Raw genomic sequence first — 16,449 nt, forward strand, 5'->3', positions numbered from 1 at the left:
TTCTGGGAGGGGGGTGACAGCTGCAGAGCGAGCCACTCCCCACCCCCCCAAGCTCCAGCCTGACTCTCATCTAGGGAAACTGCTAAATCAACAATACGCAGTTACGGGTAGGTAGCCCGCCGGCCTGAGTCTCCCCGCACGGCTCTCAGAAAGGGGTCTAGAGGGGGCTTCGGTCTCAGTTCCCGGTTTTCTAGTGGCGGTTGGAAACCAAGGCACGGGCGTCTTTCAGGAGGACGACCAGGTGACGCTTAGGCCAGAGGCCCCCCAAAACGTCCAATTTAAATACTCCCAACTGCAAAGGACAGACGCCCCCCACCCCACGGGCTGGGGCAGCTGAGGTGGCGCCGGGCGTTCAAATCGCGCTCCAAACAAGTCCGCAGCGACTGCGCTCGCAGCCCCCGCCAGGCGGCCCCAGCGGAAAACTTGAAAGGGACTCTGTTTGCCGGCGGCCCTGGGGCGGCTCCGGCGGGGGCGAGGGCCGAGCGATCGCACACTCGCCCCCTCCCCAACACTTCCAAAGAAAATGCGGGGGGCGGGGACAGGGCCCACCACAAATCCAAGGGCTCCAAATAGCGCCCGCCGCGCGGGGAAAGGCGGGGGTCAGGAGTCTGGTCCGCCGGCCACCCCCTTAGCTCCCCTCCCCCCAGCCCCGATCCGAAGACGCGACTCTCTCAGACCACCCAAGGTCCAGGGGGCAAAGTAGGGCGCGGTTGCCAAACCTTCAGACCCCTGTCGCGGGAGACTTCAGGGAGCGGGTCTTTCCGAATGAGGCACTACAGAACCCCCCAAATTTACTGGTGCTTCCTTGCAGCCGGAGGCACCAGTCCAACTCCGCACACCCCTTCCTATTCCCGGGGGGGAATAAAGAACAAAAAGAGATCTTGCTCCCACTTTGGGCACTTCAGCTCTTCTGACAGGTCCCGAAGGTGGCCCCTCATTTAAAAACCGGGGTCACTCACTTTCCGTCGATCCTACAAATAAACAAAGCCAGGCGCACCCCGCGCTCCCCGCCGGAAAGCAGCCCATTACGGGCGAGGACAACTTCCCCCAGCCAGAAAATTAACACATTCCTCTCGCGGCGGTTCAGCCCCTCACTCCGCTCCGGGGATGCGAAGGGGAGGGGGGCTCAGGCGGAACTTCATGGGTAAATTTGGGGCCGGAGCAGCGTGGCAGGCGCCTGGGACGTACGCCCCCCCCACAGTTCCGCAGCTAGAGGAACACCCCCATTCTCCCTCCCAGGCTCTGCACGCTGCTTGGCCCACGCGGGGCTCGGGAGACAGCCCCAAAAACTCCCCAAGGCAGGGAAGGGAGGGAGGGGCCGCGGGGCACCGTGGTGGTGGGGTACTTTGATGGAAAAAAAAGGTCAAACTTCATCAGCCTGCCGGGCACCCCGCGGGCAGCGGGGGCGAGGGGCCGGAGGAGAAATGCAGAAGTAGCCGCCGCCTCTTCCAAGTGGTGGGGGAGGCTCAGTCACGCGTGGTCGAGGGCGCCCAGAGCAATTAACGTCGCCCCTCAACACAGGGCTGCGAGTGGGGTCTGATGAGGGGAGTGCGCGCCAGAGATCTACAAGCAGCCTCCCCCGCAGGCTGAGCGCCCGCCCAAAGCCAAGAGGTGAGTACCCCGGGCGCCCGCCGCCCCAGCGCCGGAGAGCTGGAGTAGTGGCGGGGGGGGGGGCGGCACCACGCAGGGAGCGTCCCAGCCCCACTCCACGGCGCCCAAGCCGCTGTCCCAGACCCTAAAACCCCTCTTTTTGTCTGAACTCAGTGATCTGCGACCGAGCATACTGCGGCTTAGGGAGGCTTGGGTATAGCAGCGGCCACCGAGCGATCACCGGCGCTAGGTCTCCCAGGCTCCCAAGCACCGCGGCTCATGCTGCGGGCGCCCCCCCGCCCCTCCCAAACACGGACCCCTCCTTCCCCGTCCCCGGCTCTCCGCACCTGAACTTAGGGGGAACCCGCGCAGCCAAACTTTCCGCCGACTTGCAGCGAACTCCGGCCCCGGCCGCGCACCGAACCCCGGGGGAGGAGAGGGAGGTAGGCGGGGAAGGGGAGGGGGCCGGCCTCCGGGGGGGTCGAGGGAGGGCCGTGGCCCGACACCTACCGGCTCTCCGAGTCGTCCAAGCCGCCACCGCCGCCGTCGCCGCGAGGCCGAGGGGGAGGGGCGGGGCAGGGAGCCGCGCTCCGCTCTGGGCACCGCCGCCGCGGTGCGCTCCGCTCCAGCAGCCAGCAGTGCCCGGGTCCGGAGCCGGAGTCGCGCCGCCGCGGCTGGCCCGAGGCGGGGAGGGGGGGGAGCCTGCAGCACCTGCCCCTCCTCCCCCTCCCCGCAGCCCAAATTAAAAAACAACAAAAAGCAACTAATCACCCCCGAGCGGAGCGCGGCTCGGCGGGCGGAGGGCTCAGCGTCCGGCGCCCGGACTCAGCAGGCGGCGCGCATGGCTGGGCGCGGGCTGGGCAGGACTGGGACGCGGGGCCCGGCTTCAGGGGGTGAGGCTCTGCCGCTCTTCTCGCTCAGCTCGGGCGCCTGCTCTTGCCGCCAGTGCCGCCTCTGCTGCCGCCGCCTCTACATCCCCGCTCAGGCTCAGCCGCCTCTGCCGCCGCCGCCGCGCGCCCGCCCGAGCAGGAGCTATGAACGCTGCCCGGGGGCTGCCGGCAAAACCCGGACCGGACTCGCCGCTCCCTCCCCCCCGCCAACCCGCCTTCCACCTCGGCTCACTTCCCTCCTCCCGCCGCCTCCCTCCCAGCGCAGCTCGGGCCACTTGGACGCCGCGGGCTCTGAGGCCGGAGCTGCAGCCGCTGCGCCTCGAGCTCCCCGCGCCCTTACGCGGTCCACCCAGGCTCAGCTCCCTGGCGCGCCCTGTCTTCGCCTATTTCCCCCAACTTTACAAAAAAAAAAAAAAAAAAAAAAAAAAAAGGACGACCTCCCCGCTTTGGTGAGGCGGTCTGGGTTTAGAGACGCACCTCCGGGGAAATCTGCTATCTTTCTGTGCCCTCTTCAGCGGGGCCAGAAGCTTCGAGGACCGGGAGGGAGAATTTGGCCGCGACCCCCAGCTCAGGTGCGCGGCGGGCCAGAGATTCCTAGCCTAGGGCTCTTGGGAAGGAGTCGCGTGTTCCAAGACCCCACCCTTCCAAGAGCACCTTAATGGATTCAGTGGGCACTAGGGCCCCGGGAGAAAAGGGGCGGAGATTCCCGTTCCCGTTTCTCAGATGAGGAAACTGATGCGAGAAAGGATAGTTTGTCTCTTAGACAGGCACCAGCCTCAACTCTCGAGTCCCGGGGCTAAAATGACTACCTATATTTGGTACCTTGAGACCATGGCCTACGCACTCAAAACCCGAAACAATGCTTGGAACAGCAGCGCTCAATAGGTACTGGTTGAAAGACAGAAGGAAAACTCAGCCTTGCCAGAGTCGGCGCCCAGTGGGGACAGAGTTGGACCCACATATCCCGCTTTCACATCATTGACCCCCCTTCATCTGCTCATCTTGGGCTAATCCTGCTGCTGCAGATGTCTTCACCTCACGTACCCATGGTGCAAGCCCCGGGCTCATATAATCCCAACTGCATATAATCCCAAAGTGGAAGTTTTCTCCAATTCTTTGGGATTCGTGGGGGCGTGTTTGTGCAAGGCCGACTTTCATCTGTGAGGCGAAGAAAACGCGGTCCCCAGACCCGAGCAGGGGAGGGAGAGGGGGAGGACAAGTTGGGGAAGTCAGCCTAGGGTTAAACGTTACAGCCTGAGATCGATTGGGGCCCAGATAACAGGGAGTTAACTGAGGCGATCCGGGCGCCTGCAGCCACAGGCGCGGCCTCAGTGGGAGAAGCGAAACTGTCTCCCACCTCGCTGCTTCCTCTCCTCTGCTCTGCGCAGCCTGGCTGTCTCCGAGGCTGGCGCGAGGGCTGTGGAGCATGGATCTCCTGGCAGCAGCAGCTGGTGCCCACCTTCCACGCCTTCTATATGTGGCCTTGGGGCCTTGACCCAGCCAGAGTGGTGTGGAGGGGGTAGGTGTCAAAGGGCAGAGCTCATCTGGAATGTGTCGCCTCTCTCCCACTCCTGATATCCAAGACCACACGAAGTGACCCTTCCCCAGACATCGTGGACACCTCCTCCCAACCAGTTCCTTCCGAATGCTGAGAAGTGGTCTCCCTTAACTACTATGCCAAGAAATGGCTCCCTTGGGGAGGTGTTTAGTTTCTCTCCTCCTCACCGGCAGCCCTTTTAATGCCTCCCTCCAAACAAACATGCCATGTGAGTAAAAGTAAGGTGCCTGCTATGGAAACCGTTTTAAGATGCCCATCACCCCCATAAGATTACTTCTAAACTGCTTAAAGATGGGTATTCTGGGCCTGAGTGTGAGTATCAGGCACTGCGTTGGGCACTGACCGTGCAAGGAAAAAGGAAGCAAAATCCCAGGTGTAGGATCTCCAAGCATTTAACCCACCTCCATCTGCCTTTTCTGGGGAAGCTGAGGCACAGACTGTGAGGGAGGACCTGTTCCCTGGGAGTCAGCAGCAGGTCTCAGAGGGTTAGGATCCATGAAGTGAAACTCTATGCCACAGATCTCCTGAAGCCTAAGGTCAGTACAGGAGTCAGGTCATGCACACCCCCCAAAAAGCTTTATGCTGGGGTCCATGGGGGAGGGTGGGTAGTAATTCCACTTTAGAGAATTGCTATTACCCACTTTTTTTTGAGACTCATGCCCCCACCCCCACCCCCACCCCCAACTCAGGCGGGCAAAGGTCAAGGAGCCACAGGCTGCAATTGAGGAAGGCCAGGTGGTCCCAGTGGTGATGGCTTCCGCAGGGAAGGGGTGTTGACATGTCTGGCCCAGTTTAGACGGTGGATCTTGGAGTCGTCCCTTGCTGGAAATTAACACCTCAGGAGGGAGACCTAGACTCTCACCTATCCAACCCATGTGGGAGCCACAGAGGAAAAGGGCAGAATTGTCCACACAGAAAGTGTTACAGAAACAGAAAATGTCACGTGCAAGCCATCCACAAAGAACTCTCCACCACAGATGCCAATGAGACAAGTGGGGGACATTCAGGAAGGATGGGATGAGGGTCTCTGCCCTTGGGTGAGACTGTCCCCAACACAGCCCCCTTCTTCAAGAAGAAGGGAAGCCTGGTTCACTATTCTCCCACCTCTCCCTACCTCAAAAAGGAGTATTGAAGTCTCACCTTGCTATTAAACTTTTTGCTGAGTTTTTTGAAACAATCAGCCTTCAAGTCAGGAAGAAGTTCCTTCAGTCTCCAGCACCGCTGGGGAAGATGGCCCCTGCATCACCGGCCTTGTCTTCTAGGGAGGGGTGTGTCCGCCCGGGATCCTGGATTGTGCTCTCCTGGATCCTGCTGATAACACCCATGGCTGGTATTTGTGCAGCCCTTACCCTGAGCAGGGCATTGTGCTAAACAGTTAAGGTACATTATCTCATTTAGTCCTTATAGCAGCCCCTGCAATAATGTCATCCCCTTTATTCAGATGAGGAAACTGAAATGAAATTGGCATCAGAGCTGTTCTCGAACCCCTGAGGCCATGTGCTGTTCTAGGGAGGCTTTCCACAGCCTCCAGTGAGGCTCATCTGCTTCACATCCTGCAATGGTTCCTCACAGACTACCCTACTCAGCCTGGCTTCCCTAATTGGCCCTCTTCCCCACCAGGCCCTGCTGACCAATGCCATTGAACACTGGCAGTTCCCTGACACCCTAAGACTCCTCTCCAGGTTCCCAGAGCTTTGCATGTACCATTCCCTCTGCTAAGATAGGCCTCATCAAGCTCAGCTCATGAACTCCTCATGGAAGACCAGGAGCACATATCACCTGGGAAGCGTCTCAGACTGCCACTTCCAGCCTGAGTTCGGGCCATACCTACAGGGCCACCACTAGCCTTTGTGCAAATCAGAAAAAGGTACCCACTTTTGGCAGATACAGGAAACCCGAAGGAGGTCACAGACTGCCTTTCAGCTTCCTAGGTCCCTTTGCTAGGTGCCTTTTTGCAGTGCATGTACTGCACAGCTATACTCTGTGGCCTGGCTTTGGGTCCCTCATCTGGCTTTGGGACCTCTCCTATGGCCACAGTGACCACAGTGCACAGAAATAGCTTTTATTTGCTCATCTCACCACTCATCTCCTTGCCACCACCTCCCGCCATGAAAATCCTTTGAAGGTAAGGAGGAGTCCCCTACCTGCCTTGGGCCCGAAGCTTGGCCTCCAAAGAGATACCAGTAATAACAATTGTAGCCAGAATCTTTCTGAGCTCTTGCTTGTCAGGGACCATGCTAATTGCTTTTTGAACATAGGCTTATTAAATCCACAGGCTTGGACACCTGTGTGAGGTTACAAAGTAGCAAAACCAGGATTTCAATCCATGCCTTTTCTGAGGCATTTTCCATGACTGCCATTTATCTGCTAATATCTGTCATTGATTAAACATCCAGTGACTGGAAATGGCCACATGGAGAACAGTGTGGGAGTTAGGGTCTCCAATAAAGATGGCCAATCTGGAACTTGGTCTAAGGTTTACCCTTCTTTGGGTACCAGTTCTGTCACCTGTATCACAAAGGATGGGAGCAAGGGCATTTGTGGCTCAAGCCTGTAATCCCAGCACTTTGGGAGGCCGAGACGGGCGGATCACAAGGTCAGGAGATCGAGACCATCCTGGCTAACACGGTGAAACCCCGTCTCTACTAAAAAAATACAAAAAACTAGCCGGGCGAGGTGGCGGGCGCCTGTAGTCCCAGCTACTTGGGAGGCTGAGGCAGGAGAATGGCGTGAACCCAGGAGGCGGAGCTTGCAGTGAGCTGAGATCTGGCCACTGCACTCCAGCCTGGGTGACAGAGCAAGATTCCGTCTCAAAAAAAAAAAAAAAAAAAGAAACCCTGCCTGCTGGGGCAGGGCACAGGATAGTGTTCAGTGGGGTCATGCTGGACTGTGACCTCAGCCAAAATCCCAGGGCAGGCTTGGGGGTGCACACACGGGCAGAGGCAGGGAGGGGCCTAACCACACCAGACTGTGGCCCCTGGCCTTTGGGTCTGGGCCCTTATGCACTGACCGCTGGACTTTAGTTCCTCCCCACCCCACCCCCATGACCTCCGAAGGAGCAGAGAGCTGTAAAATGAAAATTCAAAAAGCCAGGTCTCTCAAGTAACCCAGGCTTGCCCACTCCTGAGAATACAGTTTGGTGGCTGATGCCTGGCCTTGACCTGTGTAAACAGAGTGGAAAGGATGAGGACAGAAGGGAGACTCCAGCCCCAGAACAAAATGACTCTGGGGACAGAGGCTGAGAGAGAGCAGGAAGCAAGTCATATTTCCCATTGCCCAGACACAGCTACACGTGTGCCACAGACAACCAAAAACAGCCCTGTTCTCAGGCAGGCACAGGGAACTCAGCCTGTATATGGGATATTGATGGGGAGAGGGACAGTTTGGGGGCTCTCGTGCCCCTGACAATAATCCTTGGCTTCTCTAGGCATAATCATGGTTCAACTCTGTCCTATGGGAGTGGGACTGAGTGCTCCCAGAGGCCAAAGCTGTGGCTCCAGCCTCCCTGCCCCATTTCAGGAAAAGGGAGGGAGAGCATGGCTGAGAGGTGGGGAGGTAACTGAATGGGGCTTTAGGGGAGGCAGAGGGCACAGTGTCCCAATCTGGAGCCCTACACCTGGAGGAGGGGTGCCCTGGGCAGGAGAAGCCAGCCTGCCCTGAAAGTGCCCTGCCCGACCCAAAGCCTTCAGGCTAGGGTGTGGTGGTGTGGAGGAGGCCTGCTGGAGGAGGCAGGGTGGGGCTCAGCCTCCTCTCTACAAATCTGGTCCTGGAGGGCAGTGCAGGGTCAGAAATGGCCTGCACTGAGACTTCCAAAAATGGCCCAGTCTCTTTCTCTTCAGACCTGGGGCCCCAAGGCCCCAGCTATCACCCCCTACTCTGCCCTCCCCTTCAGACTCCAAGGAATGGGGTGCTCAGACAGTGCTTGGGGGTGGGCCCGGGATGAACTGCTCTTTGAACTGGTGAGACTGGTTCTGGGTCTAGCCGCCTGGGCAGTCACGGGTTGCCCGCCAGGCCTGGGAGGAGGGAGGCCTCTAGAAAGGGCCCCTCGTAAATCGTTAACTCCCAGAGCCCAGCCGCCGCTGGATGCCCTGGGCCCCACCCCCAGTCGTGACTCTGGTCCTGAGAAGGCCCATCCCTGCCCAGAAGCCAAAGGTTAGAGGTCAGAGCCAGAGGTCCCAGCACCTGGGCAAGTCCTTCCCCCAGCTAGCAACAGGGAGGGGAGCAGGAGGGCTTTCTTTTGAGATCAACTTTTAATCAAGATTGCAGATTCAGAATCATCCTCGTCTGCCCCCCAGCCTTCCTGCATCCCTGACCTTTGCCTCTCAGGAGAGGCAGGCCTCTGGGTGGGCTTCCTGGGGCAACCCCTGGGCAAGTCCCAATCCCACCAGTCCCTTCTCCTCCTGGAGATAATTATGCCAGTCCCACTCACTCCACCTCAAAGGCGTCACCAGGACTAGAAGGTGAATGAGATGAGGAAAAAAACTACTGTTCGGAATTGGGACAGGACCCGTTGTAGAGGAACTGTGTTAAGTGAACCCTTCACCAGCATGCTAGGTCATCTGTTTAGAAATCTCATTCCCATTTTGCAAATAAGGAAACTGAGGCTTTGAGAGGGGAGTGACTGATTCACCCAGGATATGGCAGTTGTACAGGAAAGGGCCTGGATTTGGTCCAGTTTTTTGCTATCAAGCTGAGCCTTGAATGGGGTTCAGCCCTCTCCTCAAATTCCTAAGCTACAGGTGTGAGGACACACCCTAAAGGCAGAATGGGCTGGACAACCCCTCTCTCCAACGGAAACACTGTCAGAGGTCCCTGAGATGGGGGCCCATGGGGGAGTGTGTGTGGGCAGGAGACAGTCAATGCCCCCTCCCCCCGCAACCTCTCCAAGCCCCTCCCCGAAGGCAGCACTCCCCCGGGTCACACCCCCCTAGGTGCCACCACAGAGGAGACTTGGTTGCTGTCCCCTACTCCACCCTCAAGAAAAATTCTCCAGACAGACTAATGAGGAGGATTGATGGTGCTACCACCCTTTTCGCTAGGGAGGCATCTCAGAAGCCGAGGAGATGAGAAAAAACAACATCAACTTTTAATCGAGATTGCAGATTCAGAAAAGATTCATAAGTGAAATGATTCCCTAAGGAAATATAAAAAGTTACTTACGGCATTGCTAAATTGGGCATGCTTCAATCAGGGGCTGTTGAGAAATCATTAAGATATACAAGACGATGTTTTAGATACATGTGAGCTCCGTCAGGAGTGCTGGCTATTGCTTCAGCTAGAGAGAGGGGATCTGGCCCTGAGCTGGCTGGCCTCCTGTGTCACCCACTCAATCCAGGGGAAAGAGGAGAAAATGAAGAGAATCCCTACCTGCCAGGCCCCAGAGACCACTGCCCAGAGACTGCAACTGTGTCCAGGGGCCCAGAGACTATAGCAAGGGAGAGTGAAGCACTGGGGCTGTGGTTAGATGGAACTGTTTATTGTTGGAAGTAACTTTTTTCCTCTTTCAAATGGCATAATGGAGAATGGTAGGGCTATAACTATCTACTTCCCTTGAAACACTAAAGAGGGGACACCCCCTTCATATCCCCTGATCCCTTTCCCTGTTCCTTGAGTTGGCCTGAGGAAGTGGGCACCCTACTTGGAGACAGAATTACCAGAATGCACTCTCAGACCTATGCCTGAGATCTTTGTGGGAGGGGCGAGGGGTAGGGGAGATCACTCTGTTTGGTCACTCCCTCCAGGGAACACTAGGGGAGTGAACCATCCTAGGAAATGTTCTAGGATGATCACTAGCTTTTGAGGACATCTTCCCCTCCCACTGCAGCCATTTTCCCAGGTGGAAGGCTTACCGGAAGCTCCACCTTCCGCTCTTGCTGCAGCCTGGGAGGGTTTTTTTTTTTCCTCGGGCCTAGGGACTTTCAGAGTGAGTCTGGGACATCAGTGAAACATGGGAGCGACAGGGTCACAATGCATACTGATCTCTCTCTCCTTCTGTGCACTCCTGGGGCTCAGGAGAGGGATAAGGCCTTACCCATCTCCATGCTGTCCAGAGCCTGGTCCCAGTTGGTGCTAAATGTTTAGGGACGGCATTGGGATGCGGCTGGACCAAGTCTGTCCCATGTCGGGGGGGTAGGGCACAGGAAAAAGAGATGGACCAGGGCCTGCTGTGGGGGCTCTAGTGGCCACACCTGGACTCCTTTCCTTAGATCCATCTGCCTAGGTGAGCCCCCTCCTCCACCGCCAAATCATCCGGGAAGGCAAGAAACCTGAGCCGGATGGTGGTGGCCACGCTGCCTTGCGGGTGACCCGAACCCGATCCTGGCCAGGTCCTGGCCAGGTCCTAGCCAGGCCAAGGCGCTATTTTAAACCCCAGCCCCAAGCTGCCGCCTTAGCCCGCCAGGCCATCTCCGATTACAAAGCCACTGCCCACCTCCCAGTCACTTCTTCCTCCCTGCCCTGGGACCCCCTAGGCTGGTACAGGATTCAGTGTGTCTTGGGGCAGTCTGTCAACTGGCACCAATGCTCCTCTTCATCCCCCAGCCCTGTCCACTGAGGTACCCTCATTCCTCCCCACACACAGGAATCCATCGAGCTGTATTCTGACTGAGATTTCTCCCATGGATGAGTTATCTTCCCCAGCAATGAGGGTACACCCTGGCCAGAAAGCCTGCAATGCTGGGCCCAGTTTCTGTTGGGGTCAGAGCTTGCAGGCCATTATAGGGCTGATGGTATAGGAAGAAAGGAAGTAGGTTAGACAGATGCAGGAACTTCCCGGCAGTGAGACTGTGCACTAGAGTGCTTTCCCTCCTATCTTCCTGGGCAAGAAGAAGAAGAAAATGTCTCCAGAGGGAGCCCCCTCCCCAACCCCCTGGTTTAAAGGCTGTGAGTTAGGGGACTCTGTACCCTTTAGCCAACCCATAGTGCCTTCCTCCCTCCCACCTTCCAGGAGGGGGCAGTTGCTCAGTGCTCAGGTGGCCCAGCTGTCAGCTGGCTGGGCCGGCAGGACCTGTGTCCACAATCCTTTCTCTTGCTCGGCAGTAGCAGTAGCCCCCACTAGCTCTGCCAGCCCCAACACCAGCCCAAAACTGACCGAGAGGGAGGAAGCAGAGACACTGCCAGGGTGCCACGGGAAGGGAGAAGGCTGGTCATCTGTGCTGGCTACCCCTATCTCAAGCTGACTAGACAGAAGGACATCTAGGCAGCCCGAGTGCCCACTGACCATGCCTGCTTCCCTGCCCCCATGACTCGTAGCCTCAGCAGTGAGGTGTTGGCACCAGGCCTGGCGCAGCTGAGCAGTGACGCCAACAGCCCTGCCATCTCAGGCAAGCATGGTTTGCTCCAACCTGGCAGTTGGGACCATGGTGGTGGTGGGGGGGCCGCATCTCCCACCCTTCTGGGCCTGAGACAGCAGGGGACAAGGCTGTTTTGGAAGACCTCTCTCCCCCATTATGGCAGATCTTTGGCATCCTCATGGGGGTCCTCGCTACTCCCTCCAGGGGACTGGTCCTGAGGTTAGACTGGTGGTTCTAAACTAGAGAACCTCCCAGGGGATATTTGGCAATGTCTGGAGACATTTTTGGTTGTCACTACCATTACTGACATCCTATAATGCAAAAGATAAAGAATTAAATGGCCCAAAATGTCAATAGTGTGAGGTTGAGAAATCCCAGGTTAAACCCTGGAAGGAATTCCCTGACTGATCTGGGAATATGGAAGCCAGCAGGAGGCATTCTCCATCCCCCACCACACATGCAGGGGCCAGGGTTCATCTCCCACCTCCACAGGCAGAGAAGGCCCTTCTGCCATTCTGGCTTCCAAGGCCCTTTGTGGCCCTAGGAATGTGGTAAACTGCCTGCCTGCACCCCCTATCCCCCCTACCCACACACCAGCCTTTGGGCTTATTAGAAAAGGTGTCCACGATGGAGAGCCTGGCAAAGCTCTTCACCTGAGCATGGAGCGGGGCTCACAAGTCCCATCTCTAGGCAAACTCTACAGACCCCTGCCCATACGGGGATTTTAGGGCTATGGAAAAGGGTGGGGGGCCGTCCAGCCCCTCCAGGGGGCTGGTTGGAAGCTCTGGCCTCCTCCTCCTCATCTCCCCACCCCCTTTCATTTCTATTTAGGAGGCAGCCATGGTGGCTCGGCTCCTGTCTCCGGTTTCCTAGGGAGCTCTGCTGAAGCAGCCCAGCCTCCGTGGGTCCATCTGTCAGGGAGGCTGTTCCGCCCCATCGATTGCTGTTCCCAGGGGGCTGTGCTGCTCGAGGGACCCAATGTGGCCGCCAGATAGGAGGGAACCACATGGATTAGAGACGGAGGGGGGGTCAGCTTGGCAGTAAGCAAACCAAGAGGGGCTGACAGCGCAGCAAGAAGGCACAAAGCTAGACAGGCATGAGAAATGCAGAGGGCCACGGGCAGTGAGGCAGGAGGCTGGCTGGAATGACCTCTGAAGCTGGCTTGCACCCTCAGGATTCAGTTTTGCATTTAGACACACCAAGTTCTCACTTGCAGAGACAACAACAGTAATAGCAGCTGACATTTATTGAGCAGGAACAGTGTGCCCGGCACTGGGCTGGGCTTGCACATCTCTACTTTCACTAGGGGATCACACCCACTCAAAGCAGGTGCTGTTATTCTCTAGCAGGAGAGAAAGGGGCTCAGAAAGGCTCTAGCACTTGCAGGTAGCCACACTGAAGAGTTGGAGCTAGACTTGGAAGCAGGTCAGCCTGGCCCATGGCTGTGCCCCAGCCCCAGGCGGGCAGAGCCAGGCCCTAGGGGGAGGAGGCAGTCTCACCAGGCCTGAGGCCCAGCCTGTCCTCCCCGCGGAGCCGCCTCCTCCCCTGGGCTGCGTGACATCTGCCCCGCTTCCCGGCCCCAGACAGCTGCCCAGAGAGCCACGTCAGCACTTCCAACCGGGGAGTCTGGAAACTGGCTCAGGCCCCTGAGCAAGAAGGGGACGAGGGGGCTGCGGCCTCCGACGGGATGGCTCTCAGAGAGGGTGACCCACTCAGCTGAGCAGGGAATGGGTCGGCATGACCTTGGGCCGAGCTTCTGTGAACCTGTTTCCCGTGCTGGGGTGTGTGTGTGGCTTTGGGAAGTGCGCAGAAAGACAGCAGCATCCTGGGTGGAGGTGGCGCAAATAATCCCGCACAGCAAGTTCCAGGACACCCGGGGCAGCCTGTGCACTCCCCGCGACGCCCCTCCAGCCCATCTACTCGGGGCCAAGTGGTTATTAGGTGGGGCTCACGAGAGTGAGGGTGGGGGGCGAGGAGGTGTCTGTGCCGGGGGCCCAGTCCCAGCACACTGGCCGGCTGGGGCCAGAGATAACCGGCGCCTCCCGGAAAATCATTAGCATCTGTTTGGGCCGCGGCAAAGTTGGCCTGCCGGCGCCTCCGCCCGCCGGAAACAGCCCCGCGCCCCCACCAGGGCAGGCGCTGGGCTCACCCGACACAGCGTCCCTCCCCATACCCGGCCCAGCTTAAACTCCTGTGGCGACTACATCCACCCGCGCTGGGAAGGGGGGCCTGGGTGCAGAGGCCCAGGGCTGGCAGGCAGGCAGACGGGGGTCGGGCCACGCCATCGGGGGCTTCCTCGCGCGGTTTGGGCGGTCCGGCCCGAGCTCCGGGCGATCCAGGCCGGCTCTTCCAGGCGCCCGCGCTGGCGGCAGCCCAGGGAGTGTGTGGAAATGACACCGCCAGGGCGGCGGAGATCCCCCCTCCTGACATTGGCTGGAAAGTGGAGCAGCTCGTCAGGGACAATCAATGGCGATCGATCGCCGCGCGGCGCGGGCGGACGGCGCGGGGGAGGGGCGGCGGGGCCGGCAGGGGTAGGGGCACCCGCGGCCGAGGTCAAACAACACAGACCCGCAAAGGGGCACAGCGGCTGGGGGGGGGGTCACACGGACACACAATTTGTACAAGGAGGTACCAAGTACCACCATAGGCCACCCACACCACAAAGGAGGCACGCTCACCACACAGTTACACGACAACAGTCTCTGACACAAGTCAGAACAGGACACAACAGGGTCAGACACACCTAATGATATGACATACAGTCACACTATTCACAACCAGTTCACCATACCACAACAGATGTCCCTACATTAGACACCCACAATATCACCGGGACACAAAATGAGTCATACACTAGCTGGTCTCAACCACACAGCAGAAGGGAGTTACATACTTTGGGTGCACAACAGTCAAACAATAAAGCAAAAAAGTCATATATCATCCATCACCACCACCTCAAAGAACATTGTCAAATTGGGTCTCTACACTGTACAACACAATGGTGCCCATACTGGCAACAGGATAGGACCAGGAGCCCAAGTATAGTATGGCAAATGCTGCCATAAGTTGCACCCCAGTAAGAGAGGGATAAAGCTGTTTTGCCTTCCCCAACATGAATATAGTTATACCCACCCAACATGGCACAATAAACAAACACCAGGCAAACCAGCATAAACTTGCAGGGTTCTGACAGGACTAAATGAACCACTACAGGTGACGTGCTTAGCACAGCACCAGGCACATGGTAAGCACTTGACACACAGGTGGTCTTGGTCATTGCTAATGGTTCTATACTACTAAGTCATATCTATATAATAATGACTGCAACTACTTAGCATCATTCTCTCCATGTTAGTCTAGTCCCTCCAGGAACCTGATTCACCCCAGCAGCAGAACTAGTTCTGCCATCACATACACCTGGGAAACACAACTCAAGTATTACAAACACAATTCACAGCACTGCACTCACCCACAGAGAGGCCACATTCTCACTTCCCCCAATGTACAACCACACCTACCCCAGAATCCCCTCCACAGGGGCAGCAGGCTGTGCTCAAACAGCTGAAAGCTCTGGCTCAGAGACCTTGGTGGGGAAACCCCCCCTAATCTCTCACCAGGTGCAACCCAACTAGTGTGCACAGCTACCGGCCCCATTTCCTGCCACTCTCACAAAGCTGTAGAACACAAAGCACCTCCCTCCCAAAGGTCACTCACCTAGTTACAAAGGGTCCCAGAACCTCCCAAATAAGCTCCTTAAAGACTATCCCTTGTCAGTCCCCCTCTCCATTCCCCCATTTCCCCCTAGAGAAGCTGAAGCATCAGTTTCACAGTCCCCAGAAAGGCTCTCCCCATTCCAAATCCAAAGCAGGAAGCATGGCTGGCCCCAGAACTCAGCAATCTCCCCACTCCCATTCCCAGCGGTGCATGTGTGTGGGAGCAGGGCCAAGATTCGTCAGTCCTTCAGCACACCCTTAAAGGCCACTCCTGTGGTTCCAGTGTAAGGCCAGCTGGGCTGTAGCCCTCACTTCCTCAGTTCAGGCCTGGGCCCACCCAGGGGCTTCCAGGAAATCTCTTGTAGCCAGGGAGCTCCCCCTAAAGGTCCTGTCTAGAATGACTCCCCGCATTCCCTAGTTCTGCCTGGCTGTGTGACCTTTGTTAATTCCCCAACCTCTCTGTGCCCAGATCCCAAGTTCTGCCTACAGATCCGAGACACCCTTCAACCCCCTCACAGAGGCTCTCTTTGACTAGGGAGAGAGGTGTGGGCCTGTGACCTAGAATGTGAGAGCAAAGATGCTGGCTGTAGGAAGTGCCACGATCACTCCGTCATTTATCCCTCTCCCTTCCCCTTCAAACAGGGCTGGGAAACAGCTGAGGGAGATCTGGCCTCCTTCCACAGCATATCCCCTCCTCCATGGCGGAGGCAAATCCTCCCCCAACTCCAGGGTTTTATTCACCAGGCAGGACAACTGTACTCCCTTTTGTCCCCCAAGGTAAGCAGAAGGACAGACAGATACTGGGCAAGGACACACAGGCTGGCTAGGCATGTCCATCCATCTGCCTGTTCACCCTGTTTGTGGGCACACTGTTGCAAGCCTTAACAAGTGGGCATGTGAGCCACAGGCTGCAAAAGGGCCCAGCCAGTCTACCCCGGGTCCCTGGTTGTCCCAGGAGCTAGCCCATCTCAAAGAAGGGCGAACCTCTAGCTTGTACAGGAATCCAAGAAAGATGTCTCATTGTCCAGGCCTACCTCCCTGAACCATAAGCACCCACAGTCACAACCTTTTAATTTGATAAGGCCATTTTCCACCAAGCATTGCCTATGGGTCAGGCTGGGGACCAAGTGCCCATTTTCTAGATGAGAAAATCAAGGCAAAAGACAGATAAGTTTATTGCCCAACTGAAAACCCATGGTCTTGTGATTCAAACCCAGACCTGATCCTGCTTTTTCAAAGGCTACAGAGCCTTCGTGTTTATGCGTCACACCCTGATGCCTAAACACTGAGGAGTGTACATGCTCACAATTCTCACTCTCAAGCTCCTGAACACATGTGCAGTCCCCTTCTGCACAGACACATACAAGCTGGCCTAAGGTCTTCCATGCCTCGGGCCAGTCAGCCAC

At 57.3% G+C, this 16,449-nt stretch overlaps 1 protein-coding gene across 5 annotated transcripts in view; it reads right to left on the reverse strand.

Moving 5' to 3' along the window:
- Positions 1-5,198, reverse strand: part of LOC105467053 (CXXC finger protein 5) — a 39,045-nt gene extending 33,847 nt beyond the window's left edge. Inside the window, exon 1 of one of the 5 annotated variants that reach the window (XM_071098332.1) lies at positions 5,179-5,198. The gene's annotated coding sequence lies outside the window, so the exon portion shown is untranslated. Of the gene's footprint in view, positions 1-959; positions 1,142-1,937; positions 2,027-2,100; positions 2,237-5,178 lie in introns of those variants that run through there. The other 4 variants (XM_011716359.2, XM_071098331.1, XM_011716361.3 and 1 more) reach the window with 4 other exon arrangements.
- Positions 5,199-16,449: the final 11,251 nt, after the last annotated feature.

The sequence above is a fragment of the Macaca nemestrina genome, chromosome 6 (assembly GCF_043159975.1).
Source record: "Macaca nemestrina isolate mMacNem1 chromosome 6, mMacNem.hap1, whole genome shotgun sequence".
Taxonomy (NCBI): domain Eukaryota; kingdom Metazoa; phylum Chordata; class Mammalia; order Primates; family Cercopithecidae; genus Macaca; species Macaca nemestrina.